Here is a 10825-nt window from a genome sequence, read left to right as displayed (position 1 = left end):
ATAGGGTTTCCGAAGAGGGGCTAGGTGAGTTTGAACTGCCAACCTTATGATTCAAACTGACCTTGCAGTTCAGTGCTTATTGTACAGCGCCACACCAGAACTCCATAATGAGGCTGAATATCTTTTCAGATATATATTGATCATTTGCAGCTTTTGTTTGGTAAATTGCTTCTCTATTATCTTTATCTCCCATATGGTTTACAAATATTTTGCCTAGCTTGTTATTAATCTTTTGACTTCATGGTACTTTTATACTGCAAAACTTAAATTTTTATGTAGTCAAGTCACCAAATCTATCAACATTTTGAATTGAGTCCTTTTGGTATTCTGATCAGTGAGTTCTGTTCAACTTCACTCTGCAATTATGCCAACCAAATAAAAGATACTGAAGGTAAAGTTACAAATAATAACCATTTCTGGTTTTGGGAAAACTTATAATTTAGTTGTGGGACAAGAAACTCAAAAGTGTAGTCAATAATACAAACTGTCTCTGATGAATGTCAAATACTTGGCACAAAAAGTAGGTGATTTCACTTTGGCTGTCCAGAAGCTGAGAGCAAAGAGCACAACTGAGTGTGCTGAGCCATCATGACCAGGTGGATTTAGGTGACTCATGGAAATGCAGTGAATTAGGGCTGAGAGTCATCTAATCCAATCCCTCCATTGTCTTCTTATTTTTCAGAGTTGACTGAATTCCCATCAAGAAGTCAGCAAACTTAGCAGCAGCGCCAGTCCCCACCCACATGCGTCCCCAACTGCCCCCCAAAGAACCCTTCTGCAGGCTCTTCCTGCTGTGGTCTCAGCTCTGAGAGTGGTGGCCACCTGAACCAACACCACAGTCTAGCTGCCTTGAGTGTTCGCACTCCAGGGCCCCTTGGGGTTGTCAATACTGAACTGCTGCTGCCCAAGGCCCAAAAGACCACAGAGGAGGAGCACAGTCGAAAGTCCCTGTCCACATTCCCTCTTCTCTCCTGGTAGCTCTTGTGTTGACTGAGTTTCCCATGCAGAATTTTCTGTTCAAGCTGAAAACGCTGTTCTCTTTGGGTCCTGATTTCTCCCTTCTGTATTTCGTACAACAGTAAAGTAACTGCTCCTACTCACATGGTGATTTTTTGCACACTGTACAATGCCTCCAAACCCCAGGGCTCCAGGGCCCCAGGAAGCCCCTCTTTAAGTAAGTGGTGGGCCAGTTGGCAGTCCCAAGGATATCTTCTTCTACTTTTAATGTTGAATTCATTATAGACTCATTGTTGTTGCTGTTAATTGCCCTTGAGGTGGTTCCAACCCATAGTGACCCTGTATAGGGTTTCTAAGGAATGGTTGGTGAGCTTGAACATCCAACTTCATGGTTTGAACCGACCTTGCAGTCCAGTGCATGTAACACCCCACCAAGACTTCTGTTGTTATTGTTGTTGTATACCATGGAGTTAGTTCCAACTCATATCGACCCTGCATAGGGTTTCTGAAGCTGTAAATCTTTATGGGAGCAGAAAGCCTCATCTTTCTGGAGCGGAACTGCTGACCATGAGATTAGCAGCCCAATTTGTAACCACTACGCTACCAGAGCTCCTTAGGACTCCTATAGACTTATAATAAATCATAAAAACAGTGCAGGCAGATCCTGCCTCCCTAGCACTCATTTTCTGTCCAAGATGCTCTCTTATATAATTATAGTGCATAATGAAGGACAGAAATTGGTTGACTCAAAACCATCATCTAGACTCCAGCTCTTAACTCATACTTTCACTCATTGTTTTTGTGTATCTCCTGTGTATACGTCTATGCTATTTTATCACGTGTATAAATTCATATGACCAGCCTTTCATTAGGATACAGAGCTGTTCTAGCACCACAAAAAACTCCCTTGTGTTCCCTTTATAGTCACATCCTCCTTCCCTTCCTCAGCCACTGACAACTGTTTAACCGGCTCCCAGCTCTATAATTTTGTCATCTCTTATGAAGTCCTGGTGTGGTGCTGTGGGCTAATGCATCAGACTGCAAAGTCGTTTGAACTGCAAAGTCAGTGGTTCAAGTTCACCAGCTGCTCCTTGGAAACCCTATACAGGGTCGTTATGGGTCAAAATCGATTCGATGGCACTTCACAACAACAACAACAACATATAGTATTATGGAGTCTTGCTGTGGCGCTGTGGGCTTATGCACTGGACTGCAAGGTTGGTTTGAACTGCAAGGTCAGTAGTTCAAGCTCATCAGCCGCTCCTTGGAAACCATATACAGGATCGTTGTGGGTCGCAACCAACTTGACTGCACTTAACAACAACAAAAATATGGTGGTTATGTGCATGGAATCAGTTCCGACTCACAGCGACTCTGAATAGAGTTTCTGAGGCTGTAAATCTTTATGGGAGCAGAAAGCCTCATCTTCTCCCACGGAACAGCTGGGAGTTTCGAACTGCTCACTTTGAGGTTAGCAGCCCAACTCGTAAACGCTATGCTCCCAGAACTCCTTACATATAGTGAGTATTCTGTAAATTGAACCATACTTTTGGAGATCAGCTTTTTTTTTTTTTCACTCAACGTCATGTTGTTAAAATCCATCCAAGTTGTTACATATATCAATAGTTTGTTCCTTTTTACTGCTGACAAGTATCCCATTCCTTATATGAAGTCACTGGTGGTGGTGGTTATGTGCCGTGGAGTTGGTTCCGACTCATAGCGACCCTATACAGGGTTCTGAGGCTGTTAATCTTGACGGGAGCAGAAAGCTGGTAGTTTCGAACTGCTGACCTTGCGGTTCGTAGCCTGATTTGTAACCACTACGCTACCAGAGCTCAAAATTAAATAAGATAAAGGCCTATCCTTTGAGAGGGTCCTACTCTATAAGAGAGACTACCATAAACCATTAATTACCACACGTAGGAATGCATAGAATGAAAGAGTCAAGGACTGAGGGCCGTGTGAGCACAGTGGGATGGTGACTATCTGTTTGTGAGAAGCTTCTGAAGAGATGATATTGGCATGTTTCATGGAAAAGTTTCAGGGCTGAATTTTTCATCTTGTTCCACTTCCTGGGCAAACCCTAGTTCACCTACAAGAATTAGGGAGGGCACAGCCAGTTTTGACTGTTATTACTTGCTCTCCAAACTTCCCCACCCCTGCCTAGTGTACACTGTGACTACATTTGACAGTAATGAGTTTGTAATGGGGACCACTCTAGGGACCCTGGTGGCATTGTGGGTTATGCGTTGGGCTGCTAACCACAGGGTCAGCTGTTTGAATCCACTAGCTGATCCTGGGAAGAAAGAAGAGACTTTCTGATCTCATAAAGATTTATAGCCTCTGAAACCCTGCATAGAGTTGATAGGAGTTAGAATGAACTAAATGAATGGCTTTAGTTTTGGTTTTGGTCTGCTGTGTGTGTTGGCATAGATTCCCAAGGTTTAAGAACCAGAAGTCAGACCTTCAGTGTAGGACAAATGCCATCTTCTTCCAATATCCCTGTTACTTGGTCAAGAAGAGAAATGAATAGGGTTGTTTGGCTTTCTTAGTAGGGACCACATTAAATTATCTGTAATGCAGGGTGCATGAATAATTTCTTTTTGAAAAAGACCAGCATAAGGCTGGTCCCTATGAGTTAGAGGTTAAAGATAACCCGACTGTTCAGCTTTTTCAACATGTTATACCTCTCCATAATCCTTGATATCGATCACCATTCTTTCTCTTCCTCAACTCCCAGGGTTCTGCAACATCACAACAACATACTGCAACATCTCACAAAACTCACAATTGTCAAAGGAAATGGCTCATACAGTTGTGTAGGCTGGCGAGTCCCAAATGCCTACTTCAGAGATCAGCTGGAACGAATCTTCTCATCCACACAGTCTCAGGAGCTGAGGAACCCAAATAGGCAGGTCAGATGACAGGTTGTTGATGCATGAGGCAGCAGGAACTGGTGAATCAGGTCAGGTGGTGGACGGAAAGTCCCATGAAAGGCCAGACTTAATGAGCCAGATGCAAGATCGAGAGCAAGAGAGGGAGCTTGTCCAAAACAGTCTTATAAATTGGAGTCAGCTCATACTTCCAAGGGAAATTAAGGGTGACGACTTAAGTTAAAGCTATACCCTCTACTAAGGTGGGAGTATCCTTAATCCTTAATTCCATTCTAAAATGTATTCCTTGGTGTTGTTGCTAAGTGCCGTCCAGTTGGTTCCGACCCATAGCGGCCCTATATAGGGTCTCCGATGAGCAGCTGGTGAACTTGAACCACCGACCTTGTGGTTCAAACCTACTTTGCAGTCCAGTGCATTAACCCACAGTGCCATATGTTGTTGTAGTTAAGTGCTGTCAAGTTGATTCCAACCCATAGCAACCCTGTAAAAGGTTTCCGAGGAGCAGTTGGTGAGCTTGAACCGCTGACCTTGCAGTTCAAACAGCTTTGCAGTATGGCGCATTAAACCACAGCACTACATAGCTCCACCTTAATCCTTACTCCTTAGCATCTCATTTCGATATGGGTCCATAATCATAGGCTACTGGATTTACAATACATCACAAAATGAAGGGCCATGATGAATCATAAACTACCCTGCTCAGGGTCTGCCTCTCAATATCTGCTATGATTTGTTGTTTTGTTGTTATTAAGTGCAGTTGAGTAAGTTCCAACCCATAGCAACCCTGTATAGGGTTTCCGAGGAGCAACTGGTGAGCTTGAACTGCTGACCTTGTGGTTCAAACCGAGTTTGCAGTCTGACGCATTAACCCACAGCGCCACACCAGGGCTCCTACGGACCACTTAAATAAAAAGCTGATTTAAGCAGAGGAGATTAACAACTTTGTATAGGAATGGGGCCCTGCCCAATCTCCCCAACTCTCCAAAACCCCAACTCTTCCATTGAAGTCTCAGGAACCACACTATTTCATATGATTATTTGTTCACTTTGGCACGCATCAGCACTGGACTGTGAACCATAAGGTCAGCAGTTCAAACCCACAAACTGCTCCTTAGAAACCCTAGACAGGGTTGCTATTAGTCAGAACCAACTCAACAGCTTTAACAACAACAACCCTTTCAATGTTAGATCCCCAAGATCCGTTTAAGATGCTCTAGAGGGCAGAGGCTTGGCCATCTAATCCGTTGTACCCTCTGTCACTTTGAGCCCTGTCCTGTGGAATTGTGGGTAGCTGTTGAGTTGCTGCTCTTTGGTGGAGGAAGTGAATTGAGCTGACACACAGCAGAATGACCTTAGCTGCACACCCAACAAGCTGTGACCAAGCCTGAGGCAGAGTCTAGCCCCAGGGATGGCCCAGCCCACACTGCTGGGCTAGGAACATTTCAGACTTCTGTTGGCTCTGTCTTGGGGCTGGCTGTAGCCAGCTGGGACACTGAACCATTTGCTTGTTCGGGCCCGCCGACAGTCCTGAAAAACTGGAGCCCTTCCCCTGTGGGTGAAGTCTAAATTTAGCCCTGAAGAAGCTGCCTCCCCATTTTGCTGGAGAAAAGCTCTTTTCATTGGAATGGGCCTCTGCTTTGATTAAGTGGGAGGACCCACATCTGGGAATACATAAACTTTATTGTCCTTGGATGACAACACGGTTTCCTTGCCTACTGGTTTTCCGCCTTTTGAGCCTGGGGTGTGATCTTCTTTGCTGATGACTGTGTTGGCCAGGGCATGCAAGCCATTTTGCTGTGGCCTGAGCTCCCGAGTTCTGAGCCGAGGCTGGAGTTGACACCTGGGGGACATTGTCTTGTCCTTACTTCACCTCCTGAGGCCCAACTCTGTGAGTGCAGAACAGGACAGAGAACAACCCTGGGAGAATGTGAGCTTCAAGTTTATACCATCTTGGACCATATCCCAGGCTCAGTGAAAGCCTGAAACAACCCAGGAGTTTCTAGAAGGGTTCAGGGTCTCTCTTGAGACCAAACTCTCAGGGACCACCAGAAACCCACATTAAAGCGAACGTAAGACTCCTGCCTAGAATAAAGCCAGTCTTCAGGAGTTCACAGTGCAGGTAAACACTTCTAAACCCCTCCTGGCCCTGAGGAGGGGCTTTGCATCATGGAATCTCTCTGTCACTGAATTCTTATCTGGGAAGATGTCAAGTGAATATTTCCTTAAAAATATTCCTAACTATTTTAGTGTGTGGTCAGGTCCCTTTCAATAACTATTTCCTGTGGTGTTCAATAATAATAGAAGTTCTAGTTAACACAACTAGGTATGAATTGCTGAAATGTAGGGTGAAAATTCAGAAAAACAACAACAACAAAAAACTGGGTTGCTGGGTGGTCTGGTTTTACTGCCTATTAGCTGTATGAGATTGAGCAAACTTTGATTTCCTTGTCTGGAAATGGCTGTAAGAATGCACTATGGCTCTGTTGTCAGCATCAAGACGATATTGTACATTTTCAAAGGCGCTTTGGAAAAGTAGATTGCTTTCTCTTACATGATCTTGGCTGGTGGCAAATGTTTACTTGGCTTTAATTTGTTCTCTCCCACTCTATGGAAATCCTCTTTTCTCTTAATGAGTCCTGTAATCCAAGCTCAGTAGACCAAGGGAACTCTTGTTTTATTTATTTACACCCTTCTGCCCTTTCTTAAGGCACTCTGGTGGCACAGTGGCTAAGCATTTGACTGTTAACTAAAAGAATAGCAGTTCAAACTCACCAGTAGCACGGAAGGAGTGAGATGCAATATGGTTTTATGAAGCTTTACAGCCTTGGAAACCTTGTGGGTCTGTTCTACTCTGACCTATAGGGTGGCTGTGAGGTAGAATCGACTCAAAGACAATGGATTGTTTGGGTTTGGGTCTTCTTCTTGAGGCACTTTGATGACGTAGTGGTTAAAGCACTGGGCTTCTAATCAAAAGGTGGGTGGTTGGAACCCATCAGCTGCTTCACAAAGATGTAGCAGTCTGCTTCTGTAAAGATTTATAGCCGTAGAAACTCTGTGGGGGCATTCTCCTCTGTCCTATGGGGTCTCCATGACTCAGAATTGGCTCAGTGGCAGGCTTTTTTGCCTCTTGTTTGCTTCTTGAAGCTCGTTTAATTTTCTTGCATAATTATGGCCAGGAGGTCTGGGAACATGACAACATGGCCTTTAGGATGGATTAAGAAGTTGCTTTGTTGAATATATTTCAATAAATTTTATATACTGTTTTTACCTCAGTTTGTTGATCTGTAGAATGGCTACAAAAGTACCCATCTGTTGTTATGAGCTGCCACCAAACTGCCCAACAGTCATGGTGCCCCCGTTTACAATGGGATGGGGCTGCTGTGATCCACAGGGTCTTCACTGGCTGCGTTTTTTGGAAGTACATTGTCAAGCTTTTCTTACCAGTCCATCTTAGCCTATAAGCTCCTCTGAAACCTATTTAATATCGCAGCAACATGCCATGCAAGCCACCACTGACAGATGCAGTAGCTGAGAAGCCAACCCGAGTCTCCCAAGTGGAGGAGGAGAATTCTACCACTGTTCCCACAAGTTGTTGTGATCAGTGATTGTTGAGTTGATTTAGTGAGAAACTCAGAGAGACAAACTATAAGAATTTCAATGTCATAGTCATTATCCAACTCTGGAGTACATTTTAATTAGAATCTAGAGTTTGGTAATTTTTCTAAGCTATTCTGTACTGCATTCAACATTAACACATGACACCCCCCAAAAATCTCACTCTCATCAAGTTGATTCCAACACATGGTGACTTCATGTATCACAGAGTAGAAGTATATTCCATGGGCCTTTCGTGGCTGGTGACCTATTGGAAACAGATTTCTTTCCTGAGGCATATCTAGGTAGGTTTGAACCACCAGTCTCGGTGGTTAGTAGCCAAACGATTAACCATTTACACCACCCAGGGACTCTGAGTACTGGATCAAGATCTTCCAATTAACAATTCATAAACTAGAAGAAAATAGACAAAGTCTAAAAGAAATTAGACTCTCAGTGAATGAGAAAGAATTGGAAAGATAAACTCTTGCTGTCATTTTCCAAGATGCCTTGGAGAGCCCCCAGAAGATATCCATATGGAAAGAGCTCATTTTACAAGTCAGTAAAACTTTGTTTGAGGGGTGATAGATTGTTTGGAATTTATCTGCATGGTTGACGTCACCTTCTAATCACAAGGAGCCAAACTGTCTCGATGTCTATGACCCCTTTCTGAAATGATTCCTCAGTAGTTAATCTCAAGTGACCATTCAGGTCACTTTCTTGTCAGAAATAGTTGGTTTACAAAATAAAAAATGGCCCTTTCTGCTTGCTCCGACTTCTTCAGGCTGAGGTTGTGTTCTTGCACCCCTATGTCTATGTGCAGAGTTTGAACTGTTCAAAGCTCATATTTTCCATCTCTTTCCTTCTACAAATTATACTGATCCACCCTCAGCAGCCATAAGCCCTCCATACCGGGCCAGTATAATTTTCTCCCATGCTTGGAGGATTGGAATATGAAGTTTCTACAACAGACTGGACAGCACTCTGGCCTTGTTAGGACCGCATCAAGTTCCTAGCTTTGCCATCTTGACAATATCATATCATCTTTAGTTGTTGCACAATGGTGCTCAATTTACTTTGAACATTTAGAAGATGTGGCATTGGGTCCAACAGGGAAGGAAGGGAGGATATGAATGAACATTTATAGAGCACCTACTATGTGTCAGACAATGTGCCTAAACATTTTAGTATACAGGATTCCATAAAGCTCTTAAAACAACTCCTTGGTGGTGGTGGTGGTTATGACCTGTGGAGTCGGTTTTGACTCATAGTGACCTTTTACAGGGTTTCTGAGGCTATAAATCTTTATGGGAGCAGAAAGCCTCATCTTTCTCCCACGGAACAGCTGGTAGTTTAGAACTGCTGACCTTGTGCTTCGCAGCCCGATTTGTAACCACTACGCTACCAGAGCTCCTAGGCTAGGTTATTAAAAATCCCATTTTCAGATCTGGAAACTAAGGCTTAAAGAGCTACAAATAAAATGAAAGATTCCATGACTTTCTCTCTCTCTCTTTTTAAAAAGTTTTTATTGTGAATTGAGTGAAAGTTTACAGGGCAGATCATCATTTATACCTCAAGAAATCATATACTGTGTTTCATTACAATGATTATAATCTCTTCCATGTACCATCAGCTAACATTATTTCTCTCTATTCATTTTAGCTCTTTTTTTTTTTAAACACTCAGGCATATATAATAATTTACACCACCAAAAGGCACATTCTACAAGTCTGTCTCCTGGCCACCAGCTCTCAGCCCCTCTCTTCCCATGAATCTAGAGTCCTCAGCTGCTCCCTCTCTCCATGTCCCCATGTCTACCTCCATCTCTGGTGTCACAGCTTCTCTGGACAAGGTCCTGCATTCCGCTTGTGCTCTCTTCCTTGATGGTCCTAGGGGCCTCTGTTTCTGGACTGTAAGATTAGCTACTCCCCTGTTTTTGTTACAAAACTTCTACTTTTACAATTGTGACAGTCCATGACTCTTGATTCTCTCAAGATCTGCTTTCTCACTAGAGGAGATGCCATTCGTATTCTTTGAGGATTCGAACAATGGTTTCATTGCCACAGTAACAGGGACCTACTGAGACCCTCTTTGATAGGTCCAGTCCCATCAAGAAGCCAACATGAGGTAACCCAATAGCATGATGGAATTTTCTGGGCAGATATTTCCCTGCCTTACCCCTGGTGCTCCCAAGGTTAGGGTACCATTGCTCACTTCCAGGGCAAGGTAGACTCTCTGAGAGATCAGCTGCTCCTAAGATGCCACAGATCCTAATGCTGGGTGTCAGCAAGGTTCTACAATCCTTGTACTACCCAGACCAGCCTTGGGAAACAGGTAACCCTCTCCAGCTGGCCCACACACTGGTGGTGACTCATCTGGTCCCTGGATCCTGAACATTAGCAAGCCTCCCCCAGACTGTTGCTGCCATCATTGTGAACAAGCTGCCAAATGGGGTGGTGGATGCGGTTCCCAACTCGGGGTGCTGCTGACGGCCCCACCCGAGAGGGGGTGTCCCCTGGAGGCAGCAAACGCAGCTGGCGGGGGCCCCATCCTTCCCTGGAGCCCTCTGGCGGCCCTCCTGGCCTGCCACTCAATCCTCGCGACCGAGGGTGTGGAAAAGGATGCCTTTCTTGGTGGAGAAAGCCCCGTGACTAATCTGTAACAGGAGGGATCTGCAGTCCCCTTCAACTTAAAGATAGCAAAGCTTTTTATCCCCAGAGACAGAATCCCCAAGGTGGGAGGCGGTAAGCTGGGGAGCCGCTGTGCCAGCTGTCCTTGGGAAAGGTCGGCCACTTTCTGACCTGGCGTTGACCTTCGCTCGAGTGGCAGCCATGCCTCTGCCATTTGTTCCTGCAGACCCAGAGTGGGACACATGACGCCACGGCACTTCAGGGAGTGCTGAAGGGCAGCTTTGACAAATTCCGAGGAACATCAAAGTGCAAAACAACAGCCAATACATCATAGCCTGTCATCAGGCCCCCGTCCCTTATTATCACATTGAATCAACCAATGGGCACATTTCAGCCAAAGCTCAAATGACTCTGGCGTCTTCAGAAGCTCTGCGGAGTTTCGCTTTCCAATAAAAACCAGTTACCGGAGAGTTGATTCCAATTCATAGCGACTGCATATGTTTGCAGAGTAAAACTGCTTTGTAGGGTTGTCTTGGCTCTAATCTTTAAGAAAGCAAATTGCTAGGTCTTTCTTCCACAGCACTTCTGTGGGTGGGTTTGCACTGCCAATTTTAGTAGTCTGTCGCAAACCAGAGACCTTTAACATGGCAGTTTTGTTGTTGCATGCATTTTCAAAAGTTATTTTCTGTTTCACATTCAGCATCTAAATCCTTTGCTGTGTTCATATGCTCTTGTGCTTACATGAGCAAG

Source organism: Chrysochloris asiatica, unplaced genomic scaffold, assembly GCF_000296735.1.
Source record: "Chrysochloris asiatica unplaced genomic scaffold, ChrAsi1.0 scaffold00006, whole genome shotgun sequence".
Taxonomy (NCBI): Eukaryota; Metazoa; Chordata; class Mammalia; order Afrosoricida; family Chrysochloridae; genus Chrysochloris; species Chrysochloris asiatica.
Note: the sequence above shows the minus strand (reverse complement) of the source record.